Source organism: Lampetra planeri, chromosome 82 (assembly GCF_965212315.1).
Source record: "Lampetra planeri chromosome 82, kcLamPlan1.2.h2, whole genome shotgun sequence".
In the NCBI taxonomy this organism is placed as follows: Eukaryota; Metazoa; Chordata; class Hyperoartia; order Petromyzontiformes; family Petromyzontidae; genus Lampetra; species Lampetra planeri.
In genome coordinates, this window is record NC_136186.1 from 365,202 (window position 1) to 382,707 (window position 17,506).

Sequence of the window (17,506 nt, forward strand, 5' to 3'; positions counted from 1 at the left end):
GATGTGTATGGGGTCTGTAGGGTTAAAACACACGACATTGTCTCGAAAACTAGCACACCATGTCACCACACCATCACACCAAAATATCACGACACCAACTCTCACCATCACATTTCTCATCACACTACACGACCACCAATTCAATACACCATATTAGAGCCTCATCATGCCTCTATACCTTCACAATACACCATCTCTCGAGAACATTCCACTACTTCTCCTCTCCATATCACAACATCATGTCCCGACACCATCACCGCATCTCTTCACCGTCCCACTCATGCAGGCACTTGAAGTGGCCATTTATTACCAATGAAGACAGAATGATATCAGGCAGTCACATGAATTATGTCTGTGTGGACTAAGCAAGTTTGAATGACTGAATGTGGATGGCTGCATCTGTACCTACATGTGTGAGTATGTTTTTTTGTTTGGGTTCATGTGCACGTCCACGTTTGCATGCCTGTGGGTATGAATGTTTGCTTGCATGTGCATGTCTGAATGTTCCTTTGCTTATCTTTGCTTGATCAGAGGATAATTGGGGAGTTGAAGGACGTCAGCGGGGTGAAGCATCTCCAGGAAAAGAACCTTGGCAAAGAAAGATGCACCATGGAAGAGGAGCGCCTCTTTGAGGTGCAGCGCATTGCCAGGGCGAAGTGCCGCACAGAGGAGAAATGCTTCCGAGACTATCTCCTCAAGAAGCGCCTCATTCAAGTGAAGTACTTAATTGATGACAAGCATCATCTCGAGATGAAGTGTCCTGAGGAGAACAATCTGGAGGAGGAGGAGGAGAAGTGTCTCGCTAACGTGAAACGCGTCGAGGAGGAGAAGCGCCTTGAGCAGGAGCAGCGCCTCGCCGCCACCACCGCCACCACCGCCACCACCGCCACCACCGCCACCACCGCCACCACCGCCACCACCGCCACCACCGCCACCACCGCCACCACCGACGCCGTTGTCGCCACTGCCACAAAACCCGCCGCCACCACTGCCATTGCCACCGCCACCACCGTCACGACCGCCAACACCGCCGCCACTGCCACCACCGTCGCCGTCACCACCACCACCGCCGCCACCGCCATCACCTCCACCACGGCCACCACCCCCACCACCGCCACCACCACTGCCACCACCGCCACCACCTCCATCACCGCCACCACGGCCACCACCGCCACCACTGCCGCCGCCATCACCACCATCGTCACGACCGCCGCCACCACCACTGCCACCGCCACCACCACCACCACCGCCGCCACCGCATCCACCGCCATCACCGCCACCACCACTGCCACCGCTGCCGCCGCCACTGCATTCACCGCCATCACCGCCACCACGGCTACCGCCACCGCATCCACCTCTGCCACTCCTGTGCAGGGCCCGATTGCTCCAAGCTTTGGAGAAGAGTGCTTCAAAGCAGAGAAGATGGAGAAGAAGACAGAGGTGGAACAGGAAGAGGAGAAGGTGGTGGAGGAGGTTGAGGAGGAACAGGAGGAGAGAATGGAGAAGACAGAGAATGGAGAAAAGATGGTGGTGGAGGATGAAGAGGAGGAGATGGAGGACGAGACAAAGGAGGAGGTGGAGGAGGTGCAGGTGGTGGAGGTGGTGATGCAGGGAAAGAAGAGGAAGCGAGGGGGCCTTGCTCGCGTGGCGAGAGCGATCATCTTACTCCTCCGCCGCGTGCTGCTTTGTGGTGGCATGTCTGGTACAGACAATTGACGAAACCTACCACGTGGCAAGCCCCAGAGCCACTCCTGTAAAGAATAAGATTCAATACCATTGTTGTTGCTGGTACTATATAAACTTTGTGAAATAAACCCATGATGACACAACATAACGTTGAATTGCTTGCAAGTGCTGTCTGTGTTGGGTAAATGTGCCTTGGCTCGGATGTAAGGTGTCCCAGCTGTGTGTGTGGCAATACAAGTGTAATGAGCGACTTCCACGACACGTCACATAGAGGGTACTTCTTTATTTCTCACAGTGGGCACAATACAGGCCAACACTGGTTCTTCCTCTCACTGACTAGAACTCTCGGCAATAACACCTCTAGTGGCTGCACGCAGAGCCGATCACTCGGCGTGGTCCCCTCGCCCTCACTCGTCTCGCCGCTGGCTGGCGGCATGATGATGACGGCGATGTAACCAATCAGGAGATCTTCCACGTGGCCGGACAACGGAGAGAGATTTCGATGAACAGCGACACAGCCAGGACCCAGGACCCCACACGAGCCCCGAGCACCGGGTCCGCTCCCCATTATATTCGCCCAGGTGTGGCTAAACCCCGCCTCCCCCCACCACTTCTCGTGGAACATTCGAGCAGGTTCCCAGAGCATTTCGACTAACCCCACCTGTTTCCTTTGCCACAGATACGCCTCCTTCCCTGATTGGCTGTTACTTATGTGCCTGTACCCGTAAATGCCTTAAAAGGACAGCACGTGTCACTTTGTAATGTCAACAGGTGTAATCCTGTCATTACACAAGGACACACATTTGAGAGACGTTTTGGAAAATGGCCCTTCTTCAGAGCAAATACAAATAGTGGTGGGAAAATATATTCAGGTGAATCGCCTCCTGCACAACACTGCCACTCTACACCACTGCCCCAATGACCTCTTTCCCTCTGCCCCTTTTCCGCACTGCCCCCTCTGCTCCACTGTCCCACGTCTCCTCAGGTCCAATGCTCCACTGCCCTTCTGCTCCACTGCACCTCTGCCCCTCTCTTCACCTTCTGCCACAGCAGTTGAAACAAATAGTTGAGTTTTTTAAACCCCTTCCTCTTCTAAAACACCTGCCCAATGTGGAAGAGTAGACCAAAACATCTTCTAAAGGGACTCTCTAGAACTTGGTCTTCTAGAAATTCTTACTGCCACCAGAGGTATTAAAAAGCAATTGCAGAATTGTGCCACCACTCAAATATCGAAATTGTTTTGACAGAATATTCAAAGAATGCTGCTGCTCACGATACAGGCTGCTGCTGGATAACCAGGGTTTGAAACCTGGCACCCGCCAGTGATCAAAGCGGGTTCTCTAGTCTAGCAAGTTCAGGATCTCAGCCCAGTCGACATTGACTGTGTAGTGGCAACGCATTTGCTGCTGGCAGAAAATAGGATCTGTGGCGTACGGCAGTCCTGTCCTCAGCAGGTCACAGAGGGGCCCACCAGGACCCGCTAGTAGGTTCCAGGGCGGAGCGAGTCCACGCTGACAGTGTAAGAGGGGCCCCTGTGGGGCACCTTGGGGCTGTGTTTGGAATGTGAACCCCGTTGTGCTGCTGTAGTCCATCGTCGCCATTCTTCTCATCGTCATCTCCGTCTCCACCATCTCGGAGCGCCGCTAGTCAGGCAGCCTACCGTCTGTCCTGGCTGAGTAGCGTCGCAATATAATAGATGGTCGAAGTATTAAGTGTGTTAATTCCGTCGGTGCTCGTTAATAAATAAGTGCTTCCAAGTCTTATCGTCTCCGAGTTAGTCACTACAACTGCACAAAATAACCCATCACATGGCTGTAATGTGGTTCTGCACTTATTTGGATAAATTCCATCTATAATAATGACCAACGTTACTCCTACTTAAAGAACAGGTGGGAGGGTCCTGCTTTTTGCTATGCGGACCAGAGGGCACTTGCAGTGTACTCAGAATTAGCTCCATGATATCAGCTTCAGTGGGCCATTTTCCAACACGAGGCTTGCAATGATCTGCTAGAGACACGAATTAATAATTGGTTCCATGGCAGGATGGGGACATCCCAACACGGGTTAAAATTTGGTGAAAATTCGAACATGCGGGTTTATGAATCAAATACGTTGCAGTTTAATTATCACTGCAGTGGCTTTTTGGCATGGAGGTAGGGTAGATGTGAAGTTTAATAACATTGTGTACAACGTCCTTTTTAACGACAAAGTAAAGATTCAGAGTGAATGTACATCCACTATCGTTACTATCCACATACAAATATAAAACACACACATTGCATTAAGGATCGTAGCGTTGATAGATCAGTGTCTCTCACACAGACACTCACCCAGAGGCATGTCGATACACACACAAAGACCAAAAAAACCGATACGCTGTCTTTCTGACAGACCTGTTCTTCACCTGATGACGGCTGCTTGCGTTGTGGCCGAAACGTCGTGATAATTATTTAATTATGTTTTATTTTTATTATTTTATTATTTCCATTCTACGTGACTTTACCGAAAGAACCAAGAAGATGAATCCCTGCAGTCACGAAAGCTTTAAATCGAAATTTAACCCATATAGCCTTCATGACACTTTTTGGGGCAAGTGCTGTTAGCAAGTACAAATCCTTTGTTCACGACTTGGCCTATCATGGACTTTGCATTCAATTGTAATTCTTTTTACATTTACAATCCGCATATCAATCAACATAGCTTATCTAATCTGGCCATTGTAATTAAACCTTAATATGTATGTGCATCTGTTGGATCTATGCCCTGTTTTCCGTTATTAATATTAAGAATAATAATTTTTTTTATTATATCTATATATATTTTTTTTTCTAAATTAAGTAATGAAAACAACCCACTACAAGCACACCAGGAATCTGTGAAACGGCCATTAAACTGGTAAGAAGTCGGTCACAAGAGAGGTCAAAGACATCCAGATGGACAAAGATCGATGACCTGAACTCCCAAAACATCTTGAGATGCACGGAGGGGGTGCAGAGCAGAGTAAAGAATAAATAACGGTTGAAACTTCGCGTTTTCTTAACGTTTTCCTTACCGAAAAGTAGAAACTTAACATAGATAATTAACCAACAAACAATAATTTTATTATTAGTAATTCCCTTATATTCACCGCATACATATTATTTAGAAGTATATGTTTCCTATCTACACGACCTTCCGAAAAACTAAAGAGTACGAATTCCAGAAAGCTTAAGTGCATAGTACACTTAACCTTAGGACATAAAAAAATTAACTCAGAATAAAACACCAATCTCTGGGGAACTAAACTTGGCGAAGCCAAATAATAATGTGACGAGGATCATGACGAATATGCATTAAACATAGACGAATGATAACCCCGATACCAAGACCGAAGGAACTCATAAAATATAATTCAAGAATAAATGTAACACACAGGACCACATAAATGTATTACAAACATCTCATCAGCCACCTTTGTCTTCCAGCAGGGCCTGACAAGCAAAGAGGGAGTAAAAAGGTCACAAGGGGCGGGGGGGTTTGTGCTGACATGGTTTGTTTTCTCTCGCAAGAGACGTGGAGAGAGGAGAGGGTGCTCGCGTGTTTGAGTTGAGCACGGCCGCCTTTGTCTCCCCGCAGCACAAACAGATGGCCCATGAATACTTGGAGGGTTAGGAAGGTCGCGAGAGGGGGGACGCGGGGATGTCTGCTTATTCTCGCTCTGTTTTAGTTTGTTTTTCTCTCGCAAAAGAGAGAAGAGGGTGATCACGTTTTGAGCACAAACAGCAAGATTTGCACACGCAAGCAAATAATATTCCACACCCCTCCTCCCAGAAGGGTTACACAGCTGTGTCTTCACTAATAAACACACGAAACACACGGACGAGATGTGTTCAACCCACAGAAAGATATATGACGGCCTTCAAACAACTCGGGAAGATTGAGTGGATTTTCTCCATATAAGCCGGGGAAAAATCCATTCAACTCAGATCGTCAGGGGCCCTGGCCCCCACCACAGATCGCCAGGGGCTCTGAGCCCCATCTCGTCGCCAGGACTTCGACTCCACCACAGATCGTCAAGAAGTTTTCGTCATCTAGCATGACGAGGTTCGCGAGGTAGCGACGTGCCGCTACAAGCCGAGGTCTGCACCACCTGAGAAGAATCGCTACCCTGAGTCACCGAGCTGCGAGTGAAGCCAACAAAGACGCCAACGTCCACCCTGCCACGAACGAAGCATCGCTCCTCGTCAGAGTGACGACCAGCGAACAACCCGCAGGAAAGGCGGAGATCGCCAAGCTAGCGCCAAGCGAGCGCCACCCAGCGCCAGCAGAGCTGCGCCGCCGTGCGCCACCGTGCGCCACTGTGCGCCACCGTGCGCCACTGTGCGCCAACGAGCGACACCCAGCGCCACCGAGCGACACGAGCGACCGAGCATCTTCAAGGACAGCATCGTGCCAACTCGTCATCCAGCGGTGGAGAGAGAGAGAGCGCACAAGCCGAGCGACACGCCGAGCGAGGGAGCAGCAGGCGCTCGCGGCGGCCACGCCCAACCCAAGAGAAAACTTCTGGCCGCTGTTTGTATCCTCCTACACCACATAAGCTAACGACACAATCAATATTACGAGGGGACAACGCACACACAACACGCACACGAATAAGACTTTCAAAAGTTATCTTTGTGTTTCCAAAAAGGGTTGCCATTTCGAGGTGGTGCGTTCAATATCAACTGATCGTGCAAAGCAGTGCTGCCGTCGAGTTACATGAATAAGAAATGTTTTAGTCATTCATTTTCGTTAACTGCATAATTTCGCCAATGAATAAAAAAAATGTTTAGTCATTCATATTAGGTAATTGCATAGTATCGCAAATGCATAAGTGTTTATTCATTCATTTTAGTCAAATGCATAATATCGTAATTGCATAAGAATTTTAGTTATTCATATTAATCGAATGCACAGTATCGCAAATGCATAAGAGTTTGGTTATTCATGAATTATTGACGCATGTTTGACCTGCATGATAGAATGCCACATGCTTGTTAGAATAAAATTGCTTAACACCAACTGTTCGAGTGCTTCTTTCCAAGTCCATGCAAAACTGTCTTATTCATAAGAGCTGTATCCTGTGATGAGATCTGAACTGGTGACCTTAAATATCATAACACACACTAGGATAATCGGTAAACGTTTAATCGATGATAATCGTGTTATCCTGATTGACAACTCTGGATAAACGAAGCTGAGCCTAATTATCACAACTGCTCACATTAACATCATCGCAAGCATCCGCATAAATTACTACGATTATCTCCGCGATTATCATAATTTATGCATATAATCACACGCAATATCATAATTTATGCATGTTAATACACACATTAACATAATTAATGCGATTTGCGCATTTTTCGGAAAATTATTAATTTTTATTATTTTCATCAAAATTTCATAACTCCGACACATACAACACCCTTCTCTCCCCGTGTCTCCCTCCTCTCTCTCCCCGTGTCTCACTCCTCTCTCTCCCCGTGTCTCACTCCTCTCTCTCCCCGTGTCTACCTCCTCTCTCTCCCGTGTCTCCCTCCTCTCTCTCCCCGTGTCTCCCTCCTCTCTCTCCCCGTGTCTCCATCCTCTCTCTCCCCGTGTCTCCCTCCTCTCTCTCCCCGTGTCTCCCTCTTCTCTCTCTCCCCGTGTCTCCCTCCTCTCTCTCCCCGTGTCTCCCTCCTCTCTCTCTCTCTCCCGTGTCTCCCTCCTCTCTCTCCCCGTGTCTCCCTCCTCTCTCTCCCCGTGTCTCCATCCTCTCTCTCCCCGTGTCTCCCTCCTCTCTCTCCCCGTGTCTCCATCCTCTCTCTCCCCGTGTCTCCATCCTCTCTCTCCCCGTGTCTCCCTCCTCTCTCTCCCCGTGTCTCCCTCCTCTCTCTCCCCGTGTCTCCCTCCTCTCTCTCCCCGTGTCTCCCTTCTCTCCCCGTGTCTCCCTCCTCTCTCTCCCCGTGTCTCCCTTCTCTCCCCGTGTCTCCCTCCTCTCTCTCCCCGTGTCTCCATTCTCTCTCTCCCCGTGTCTCCATCCTCTCTCTCCCCGTGTCTCCCTCCTCTCTCTCCCCGTGTCTCCCTCCTCTCTCTCCCCGTGTCTCCCTTCTCTCCCAGTGTCTCCATCCTCTCTCTCCCCGTGTCTCCATCCTCTGTCTCCCCGCGTCTCCATCCTCTCTCTCCCCGTGTCTCCCTCCTCTCTCTCCCCGTGTCTCCATCCTCTCTCTTCCCGTGTCTCCATCCTCTCTCTCCCCGTGTCTCCATCCTCTCTCTCCCCGTATCTCCCTCCTCTCTCTCCCCGTGTCTCCCTTCTCTCTCTCCCCGTGTCTCCCTTCTCTCTCTCCCCGTGTCTCCCTCCTCTCTCTCCCCGTGTCTCCCTCCTCTCTCTCCCCATGTCTCCATCCTCTCTCTCCCCATGTCTCCATGTCCCCTTCTCTCTAGGTGGTGCAGGTTCAGGAGTTTACTGGCTGCACTCCGACCTTTGGCCTTGGCTGTCGCCCAAGTGGGATTGTCGCACAGCAGTCAACCCACAGCATCAGTATCTGTCCCATGACCTCCTCCTGCACCTAGCCTGGCACAGCAGTCAACCCATGACACCTGGCTCTGTCCCGTGACCTCCTCCTGCACCTAGCCTGGCACAGCAGTCAACCCATGGCACCTGGGTTGTTGTGATATCACCATCATGTAGTTGCAAATTACGGCTGTTGTCGTTGTGAGTTTGTAGGTTTGTGTGTGAGTAATGGTGCGTGTGTGACTTTCATGACGTGTGTGACAGTAGGATGGTAGGGGTGTGTATCATGGTGCGAGTGTGGGTGTGTATCATGGTGAGTGTGTGGGTGTGTGAGTATTATGGTGAGTGTTTGGTTTGTGAGATGGCTGGCAATGTTGATTGGTGGTGATGATGATGCCTCGTGCTTGAGAATGGCACACTGAACTCTGAGTACCCTTTAAGTGCTGTCTGGTCCACATTGTAAAGGGCAGGACTTTCCCACCTGTTCTTTATTTAAGAGCAACGTGGGTCACAACAATGTTGTTACTTCTTACAGCTGGAATTTATCCTAAGTACATGGAGAACCACATTGCAGCCATGTGATAGTTGATGTTGTGCAGTAAATGATGACCGGGCTGAGACCATTGACTCGCTAGACTTGAGAATCTGCTTTGATCACAGGTGACTGCCTGGATTCAATCCCAGGTACTCCGTGGTGCCAATTCAGTGCTATGACCACAAGGTCCATCGGCCACCTCTAAACACCTCCCACGTTAAAGACATAAGCAGCAACCTGTTTAGTGAGCAGCAGCATTCTTTGAATATTGTTCCAAAGCAATTGGGATTGTGGAGCAGTGGCAGTCCTGCATTTCCTTTCTCTTTAATCCACAGTGGAGCAGAGCGCAGTGGAGACGTGGGGCAATAGAGCAGAGGAGCAATGAGGCAGTGCAGCAAAGGAGCAGTGGGGCAGATGAGGGGTGGATTTGTCGTGAAGGCGAATCACCTGAATATGTGCTCTGAAGAACCATTTCCCAAAACGTCTCTTTTTATCTATGTGTTTGTCCCACCGCACACACAGCCGGGACACCGCACACACGAGCCAAGGCACATTTAACCAACCCAGGCAGCACTCGCAAGCAATGCAACGTTACGTTGTGTCCTCATGTGTTGATTTCACAAAGTTTATAGTCACAACAACAACAAAAATATTGATCCTAATTCTTAACCGGGTGGCCTTGAGACTTGGCACGTGCAGGTTTTGTTCATTGTCTGCACCAGACCCCTGCAGCTGTCTAATTCTGGGTCAGCTGCCCCTTACATGTCCTGGAAACCATGGTAAGGTCATCGCATGAGGACCGCCTGGATGAAAACCTGCATGGAAGGGGCCCAGTGTGGAGCCGGCTATGCTAATGGAATAGTCCCATGTGTGTGTGTGTGATGTGAGGTCTCCTGGCAGCAGTCATTTGCTGCAGTGCTGGCATCTGCTGCTCAGTTTCATTCCCCAGCTGTGGTCCCAGTGGCATCTTGGGTCGTGTGGTGATAGCAGTCACGGTTGGCACCGATCCACGACCACCACCCCTACTGGGCGGTGGACCTGCCTCCACAAAGTAGCATGTGGCGGAGGAGTGAGGTGAACGCTCTCGCCATGCGAGCGAGGCCCCCTCGCTTCCTCTTCTTTTCGTGCATCTCCACCTGCACCTCCTCCATCTTCTCCTCCTCTGTCTCATCCTCTTCCATCCCCTCTTCTTCATCCTCCACCGCCATCTTCTCCTCTACCTCTTCTTCCTGTGCCATCTCTGTCTTCTCCATCTTCTCCACTAGCACCATCTCTTCCTCCTTCATCTTCTCCTCCTCACCCTCCTGCACCACCATCTCCTCCACCCTCTTCTCTTCCTCCTCCGCCACTACCATTGTTTCTCCTTTGTCCGTAGTCTCCATCTCCTCCACCACGACCATCTGTTCATCCTTTGTTGTCTTCTTGTCCTCCATCTCCGTATTGTCTTTATCCTCTCCCTCCGTGCTCTCCTCCATTGTCACCATCACAATCTCGTCCTCCTTTGCCTTCTCTTCCTCTGATTTCTCCTCTTCCGTCTCTACTTCATCCTCCATCATCTCCTTCACCTCTTCCTTCGTCTCCTTCTCCACAACCTCTGACTTCGCTTCAAAGGCCTGGAGGAGTGAGGAGGAAGGCTGCTTTAGCTCAGATCTGTTAAGAGACAAACACGACACCGTTTCACTTTCCTGCTACGGCAGACATCGCCATCTACTCAACGTCCGGGGGTGGAATGTGTGGCGGATTCATTCGAGCTTAATATGAACAGCAATAACGACATGGCCAGTGAGTGTGCTTCATATTGGCACTGTCATTCTCATGGGGCAAGGCTATCCTTGAGATAGGTTCAGCTGTGTCTCACACAGACTGTTGTGGTTTCACAGTAGTGGGTGGCGTTGCTTTGTCAATTTAGCCGAATCATTTTTAGTGACATTTTTATGTGTATTCTAATTGATCCCTTGGACATAATGGTCTACACATTAAACATGACATTGGTGGAGATCATGAATGTCCACTGTGATGGAATGGGTGTGTATCTTTGTGGTCAATGCAGCGGCAGTAATAGCCAGGGCAGGAAGCAAGATCTGAACTGTAAGTGGTGAGCGATGAGTGTGCGACCCTTTGGCTGCTTCAACCCATCCACGATTTCTATCAAATGTCCGACAGTGATTGAGGTCGACAGACCCGCCTCCCTTGACGTCGAAGGCATCTCAGATTGCATTGAGCGCGATGAGCTACTCACATCTCACAACTCTCATCTCAACGCATTTGAAATTGGACACCCCTCCCAGTGGTAGCTGTCTCTGTGCATTACAAGGCAACTTGTCAGCTGGCCTGGAAACAGGCATGAGAGTGCGAAATTATCACGGTGGATGGAGGGTTAAATGGTGAAATATGGCCGCATCGTTATCTGGTCTCACCCAGAAACCAATTATGGAAAGTAAATCTGTCCACAGTATAGCGGAATGTACACGTGGGGTTTGCAGTGTCTGTATATTTTGTGAGTGCAGCAGAGCTGGAGCACCTGTGCCTCACAGCAAAAGGGACCTGGGTTTGATTTCCACGTTGGGCCACGTTATCTGTGTGGAATGTGGTGCCCCCTGTTCTGGGAGGATTCAGCAGCTTTCTCCCTGTAACTGAACCCACGCAATGCAAATCGCTCCATTTGGATCACAAACAGCAGCAACTTTGTTACCAACTGTGAGCAAACTTGACAGGACCCTCCTGAAAAAAAGTCTTGAGACTTAGTGAGGCTCATCCTGTATAAACAAGCATGATAATAAATGAAAATAAACACACTGGACACACGCAGAGTGGTTTACCGTTGCTCAGCGGCTCCAGAGTTTGCTTTCGTACAGACGGAGGATGCAGGGGCTAACCTGTGTGCGATCGGAACGGTGCAATTGCTGACCAATGTCACTGTGGATGGCGCACATGCGATGCAAGGGCATGGTGGATGGTGGAGCGCATATGGATGGTGCGTTACGAATAAAATAAAAGAAACCGCTGGAAGCAGCCATGCGAGCAGGCTACCTCGAGAGCGATCGCGAATGGGTTGCTTGTCTGGAAGAAGCCTCGCTCTTTCAGATGCCGTACCAGCTTCGTCAACTCTTCGCTACGATTCTGCTGTATTCCATGCCAGCAGATACGAAGGCTCTCTGGGATAAATTCTACGACGAATTGGCTCGCGATTACGAGTACCAGTACCGCCAGCTGACCAACAAATAAGAAATGGTAACTCTTCTTGGTTCTTTCGGTAAAGTCACGTAGAAGGAAAAGAATAAAAAAATAAACGGAATAAAATAATTCTCACGACGTTTCGGCCACAACGCACGCAGCCGTCCTCAGGTGAAGAACAGGTCTGTCGGGGAGACAGCGTCTGAATGAAACAGCACCATGCTTGGAGCGTATATTTAAGCTGGGTTGGAAGGGGGGAGAGGGCGCCTTGACAAAATAATTTGCATATCAAGAGGAATTTAGCATATTTATGGGAAATGCAGGTATGTGATTAGTACTACTTCTGCCCGTGCATTATGCAGGATTAGCAGCATCAAAGGGAGGGGATATGGGAAATGCAGGTATGTGATTAGTACTACTTATGCCCGTGCATTATGCAGGATTAGCAGCATCAAAATGAGGGGATAGGGGAAGCATTCAATACATCGAAATTGTTAATAATTCCAAGCGTCTGCAGTGGAAACAGAAAATTAATTAGAATCGCATGCTTTCTGTCATTAGCGTAACGTACTTCAATGTTGTGGGGCATCTAAGATTCATATCGTCAGCTTAACCTGTGAAAATAATCACAAAATCCCGCTTTCCAAGTATACTACTGTTTGTATGTACATGGATCTGTACTTCTGTGTATGTCCACTCGTGTGTTTATTTACACTCGTTGATGTGGATATGTATTGTTATAATATTGTATCGTACAAATAATTGAGGGGCAACGTGGTAATGAATGCGGCGCGGCACCACAACAGGGAACTACAGGGATGAGACTCCCCGCTCGTGGTGCTAAATGAATGAAAACAGCGCCACTGAGCAGACAGAGCCCCGCCCCTACAGCTCGTGAGTGTGACGTAGTGAGTGTGACCAGCGGACTGCCACGATGCTGCCAGGTAAGGGTAAACTTGTGTCATGGAGATGCTTCACCTGATACTCGCCTCCACACGTGTTCGCTATTAACATTTTAGCAATAAGGGACGATCAGTCATCTTTCACCTATCAGGTCTTTATTGTTCTGCAAGTATTAACGTTAATACTTGTAGAAACACATGCACACTCGTGTGTGAATGCACAACGCTGTATTTACAGTCGTGTTTGGATGCACACTCGTGTGTGTATGTCTACTCGTCCGTGTTTTTTTTAAAGGAAAGATATGGTAGCAATAACGTACGATCAGTCATCTTTAAAAACAGGTTTTTATTAATCTGCAAGAAATCTCACGTTAATACTCGTATCGAAATCTTTATTAATACGTATGCTCAAACAGGAAAGGAACTAGGCAAATTATTTCCCAATAGGAATTCAACAGTTAAAATATATTCTTAAAATCAAACACGTAAACGTCGATTTCCCCTTTGACGTCCTTTTCGACTGAAGCCATTCGTCCTAAGTATAAAATTGTTGTCATTCTGAAATCCGTGAACACTTCTGGAACTTAAAAGGAAGACATTCATCCGAACACATTATAGAGCATTCACAACATCACTCTAGCTTGAAGTCCTAGAAATCACCGAAAAATGTATATGAGACACGAATACTCCACTACATCAAGCCATCTTTCAGGATGCAACTGCATGGGGTCGAAAGAGGAATTTCGTTGAGGACTCATGACAACATTTTTACTCTTTGTTTGATGATGCCTGTGAAGTGTTACTGACTGTGAAAATGATTCCAACACACAGAGCAATCAAACGGTTTTGTTAAAATAATTACACTAGCTTGGAGTAGTGCTGGAAATCACTGATATAATCAATTGCACCTAATACATTGATCTAACAGAGAAACAAACGTGCACATTCCAGGACTTTAACAAAAGTACTCAGTACTTTGATTATCCAGCCACTCCAGCAGCCATTTCTCATTATCAACCTGCACGGGGTCGAAATAGGAATTGTCGTCAGGGCTCAGTACATCCAGCCATCTCGCAGGATCCAACTGCATGGGGTCGAAATAGGAATTGTCGTCAGGACTCATTACATCCACGCATCTCTCAGGATCCACCTGCATAGGTTCGAAAGATGCATTTTTTTCAGGACTCATTGCAGCACTCTGTATTTCTCCTTTTGATTTCACTTTCCTATCATTGCGGATCTTCTCATGCTTGTTTCGGGGTGATGACCGTGTCCTCTCCAACGGAGAACAATTGAATGGCTTCTCGCCCTTGTGTGTTTCCTGGTGACGATGAAGATTTGATTTCCGTGAAAATGGCTTCCCACACACAGAGCAATTGAACAGCTTCTCGCCCGTGTGTGTTTTTTGGTGAGTGTGAAGATCTGCTTTACGGGCAAATGCCTTCACACAAACAGAGCAATTGAATGGCTTCTCACCCGAGTGTGTTTTCTGGTGATTGCGAAGAGTTGATGAATCTGCAAATGCCTTCCCACACACAGAGCAATTGAATGGCTTCTCACCCGTGTGTGTTTTTTGGTGATTGCGAAGAGTTGATGAATCTGCAAATGACTTCCCACACACAGAGCAATTGAACGGCTTCTCGCCCGTGTGTGTTTTCTGGTGCTTGTGAAGATCTGATTTCCGTGAAAATGCCTTCCAACACACAGCGCAATTGAATGGCTTCTCGCCCGTGTGTGTTTTTTGGTGAGTGTGAAGATCTGCTTTACGGACAAATGCCTTCACACAAACAGAGCAATTGAATGGCTTCTCACCCGAGTGTGTTTTCTGGTGACTGCGAAGAGTTGATGAATCTGCAAATGCCTTCCCACAAAGAGAGCAATTGAATGGCTTCTTACCCGTGTGTGCGTGCCGCTGTGGAGAGTTTTTCTGCTCCATGTGAAACTTCGTGGATGTCTGGCTCAAATCGCCAAAAAGCAACTCTCACTAACGTCTAACCGAGTCACAGTAACGTCTCGGAAGTCGGACTACACACACGATTACCAGTTTATCCACTAACGAAGACACTTACTTGTTGATGCACGGCGTATCGATGTCCCTGGAACCCGTCTGAAGAGATCACCACGAACTCTCCTGAAGCAAAGTAGCCAAGCAATCGTGCTCGCCAGGCTGGGTCTCGTGGAAGAAGGGTTATCTGCAGAGCGAGGAGTCGAGCCTCTATCTTCAGCAAAATCCCTCTCGAAATGTCCTTGAGGTCTGATTTTAAGCCCTTTATAATTCCCCTGTAGCATCCAAATCCTTTGTTCTCGACTTGGCCTATCATGGACTTTGCATTCAATTGTAAATTTTAGGCATTAACAATCCGCATATCTAGCAACATAATACGTATGTACATCTCACTGCATAATTGTACACTTCCGTTTGAATAAGGATGTGCATCTCCATGCATAATTCCGTGTTTCGTGTTAATTTGCTAATATTCACCCCCCAATGTCCTCTAAACTGCTGCAAGTTTAGAGGATTATAAAGCGACATACAGCCTGAAATATCAAAATTGGTGATCTCGAGCTTGATTTGGAATAAGATGTGCATATTCAGAGTGATGGTCGCAACGGATAATCTACTGTAGGTACAGTGTTGCTGTTGCACCCGCCGAACACTGCGTCCTGGTGGCGATATCTCGGCAACGAAGAACGTCCGCGGGTGCAAACAAGAACCCTCCACTAATCAGATAGCCACATACATTTTCTATTCCAGAACTTTCAATAAAATCTGTTAATTATTGGTGGCGTTCGGTTCGACGGCCCAGTGGCCAAAACTGACCACTCTTTCGTATGCAGCTCCATCAATATTGCGCCCATTCCCTTGAAACCACTGTGCTTAATCTTTCATTGGGCCGAAACAAGTGTGTGCAAAGTGGCCCTGCACAGTTCCCGGCCCTACATATCAAACCAGCGCTCGAGAAATTCTGTCGGTGTCGCCTTCAATCTGATTGGACAAATAAATGATCCCTTACATTGAATTCGCTGAAAGTGGGCTGTGTGCTTTTTGGCGGCAGCACGCGCCGGTCAGTCAGTCAGTCGTCGATTTCCAAACAAGCAGAAGCACACAGAAGGTAAGCCGTGTGTGATAGCATAGGTCTGGCAAGGTCTGCGCCGCAGTGGTGCAGTGCACTGTGGGCGCAGACCCTGCGCTGTGTGAGTATCGTGTGTATGTAAGTGTGCGAATGGTAGTTACGGTAATATTACGTATATTTATGTAAAAAATGGGTGCTGCGTGCTGCGATTAGTGGAGTCCCCAAACAACTTTACCTTACGAGTAGGCAGGGGTCGCTATACAGTGAGTCTTAGCGGACTGAGCTGGCAGCTTCACCTGCCGGGACCACGGCCAGTTGCGTAGCGCCCCCTACAGTTTCGGGAGTTCCGCCCATGGCTCAATACCCCCATGGGGCAACCGAGCTGACTGTTTGATGGCTTATTACCATTATTATGTATTGACGTTGATCACGTCTCCATGCACGGCTTGCTGTCTACTTCGGTTGTGTAATTGAGATGTTGTGCATGCTGGTAGTGGTAAGGGCATGTGTTGCATAATATGCAGCATGTGTCCGCGTATCATGTTTAGCACGGATGCAGTTGGCTTAACTGTACATTTATCATGTTTTGGAGTGCCAATCCCATGCACTTTGAAATGTAATAAACTGTAAAAAAAGGTTGCAGCCCGGTCCCCGCCGCTGTCACTCTCTGGCCGTTGCACAAGCCATATCGGAATTTGCGACATGCTGAAACAATGAGTACAGTGTGACACCACCCGGGTAACTCCCGGGATCAAAATGGGCATTGGAAAGTGATCGCTTTATTGAGATGATTATGGTACTACCACAGGGTATTGTGAACGGTTCAGGAGGAGGAGAAGTCTGGATTTGTAAGTCTCACAGTACCGGTAAGAAGCGCCGGGTGGGGGATGCCCTCCACTGGGGTGCAAATTCTGTCATTATTAGTATACGATCATGCAATGTTTCTATCTGCAAGCTGTCATAACTGAAACGATCCCCGTTATTGTTCGATTGAGAAATGGAGTGACCCATACCTCTGATACCATATGTGAGGAACCCAAAAATCTGATGCATGCGTAAAACACCCACAATGGGAATACGTAAACGTAAAAACACCAACAAAATATTTTTTATAAGAAAAAAATAGGTGGCCCCATCACGGATTTGTCTGTGTGTGTACATACAGACGGAGGATGCAGGGGCTAACCTGTGTGCGATCGGAACGGTGCAATTGCTGACCAATGTCACTGTGGATGGCGCACATGCGATGCAAGGGCATGGTGGATGGTGGAGCGCATATGGATGGTGCGTTACGAATAAAATAAAAGAAACCGCTGGAAGCAGCCATGCGAGCAGGCTACCTTGAGAGCGATCGCGAATGGGTTGCGTGTCTGGAAGAAGCCTCGCTCTTTCAGATGCCGTACCAGCTTCGTCAACTCTTCGCTACGATTCTGCTGTATTCCATGCCAGCAGATACGAAGGCTCTCTGGGATAAATTCTACGACGAATTGGCTCGCGATTACGAGTACCAGTACCGCCAGCTGACCAACAAATAAGAAATGGTAACTCTTCTTGGTTCTTTCGGTAAAGTCACGTAGAAGGAAAAGAATAAAAAAATAAACGGAATAAAATAATTCTCACG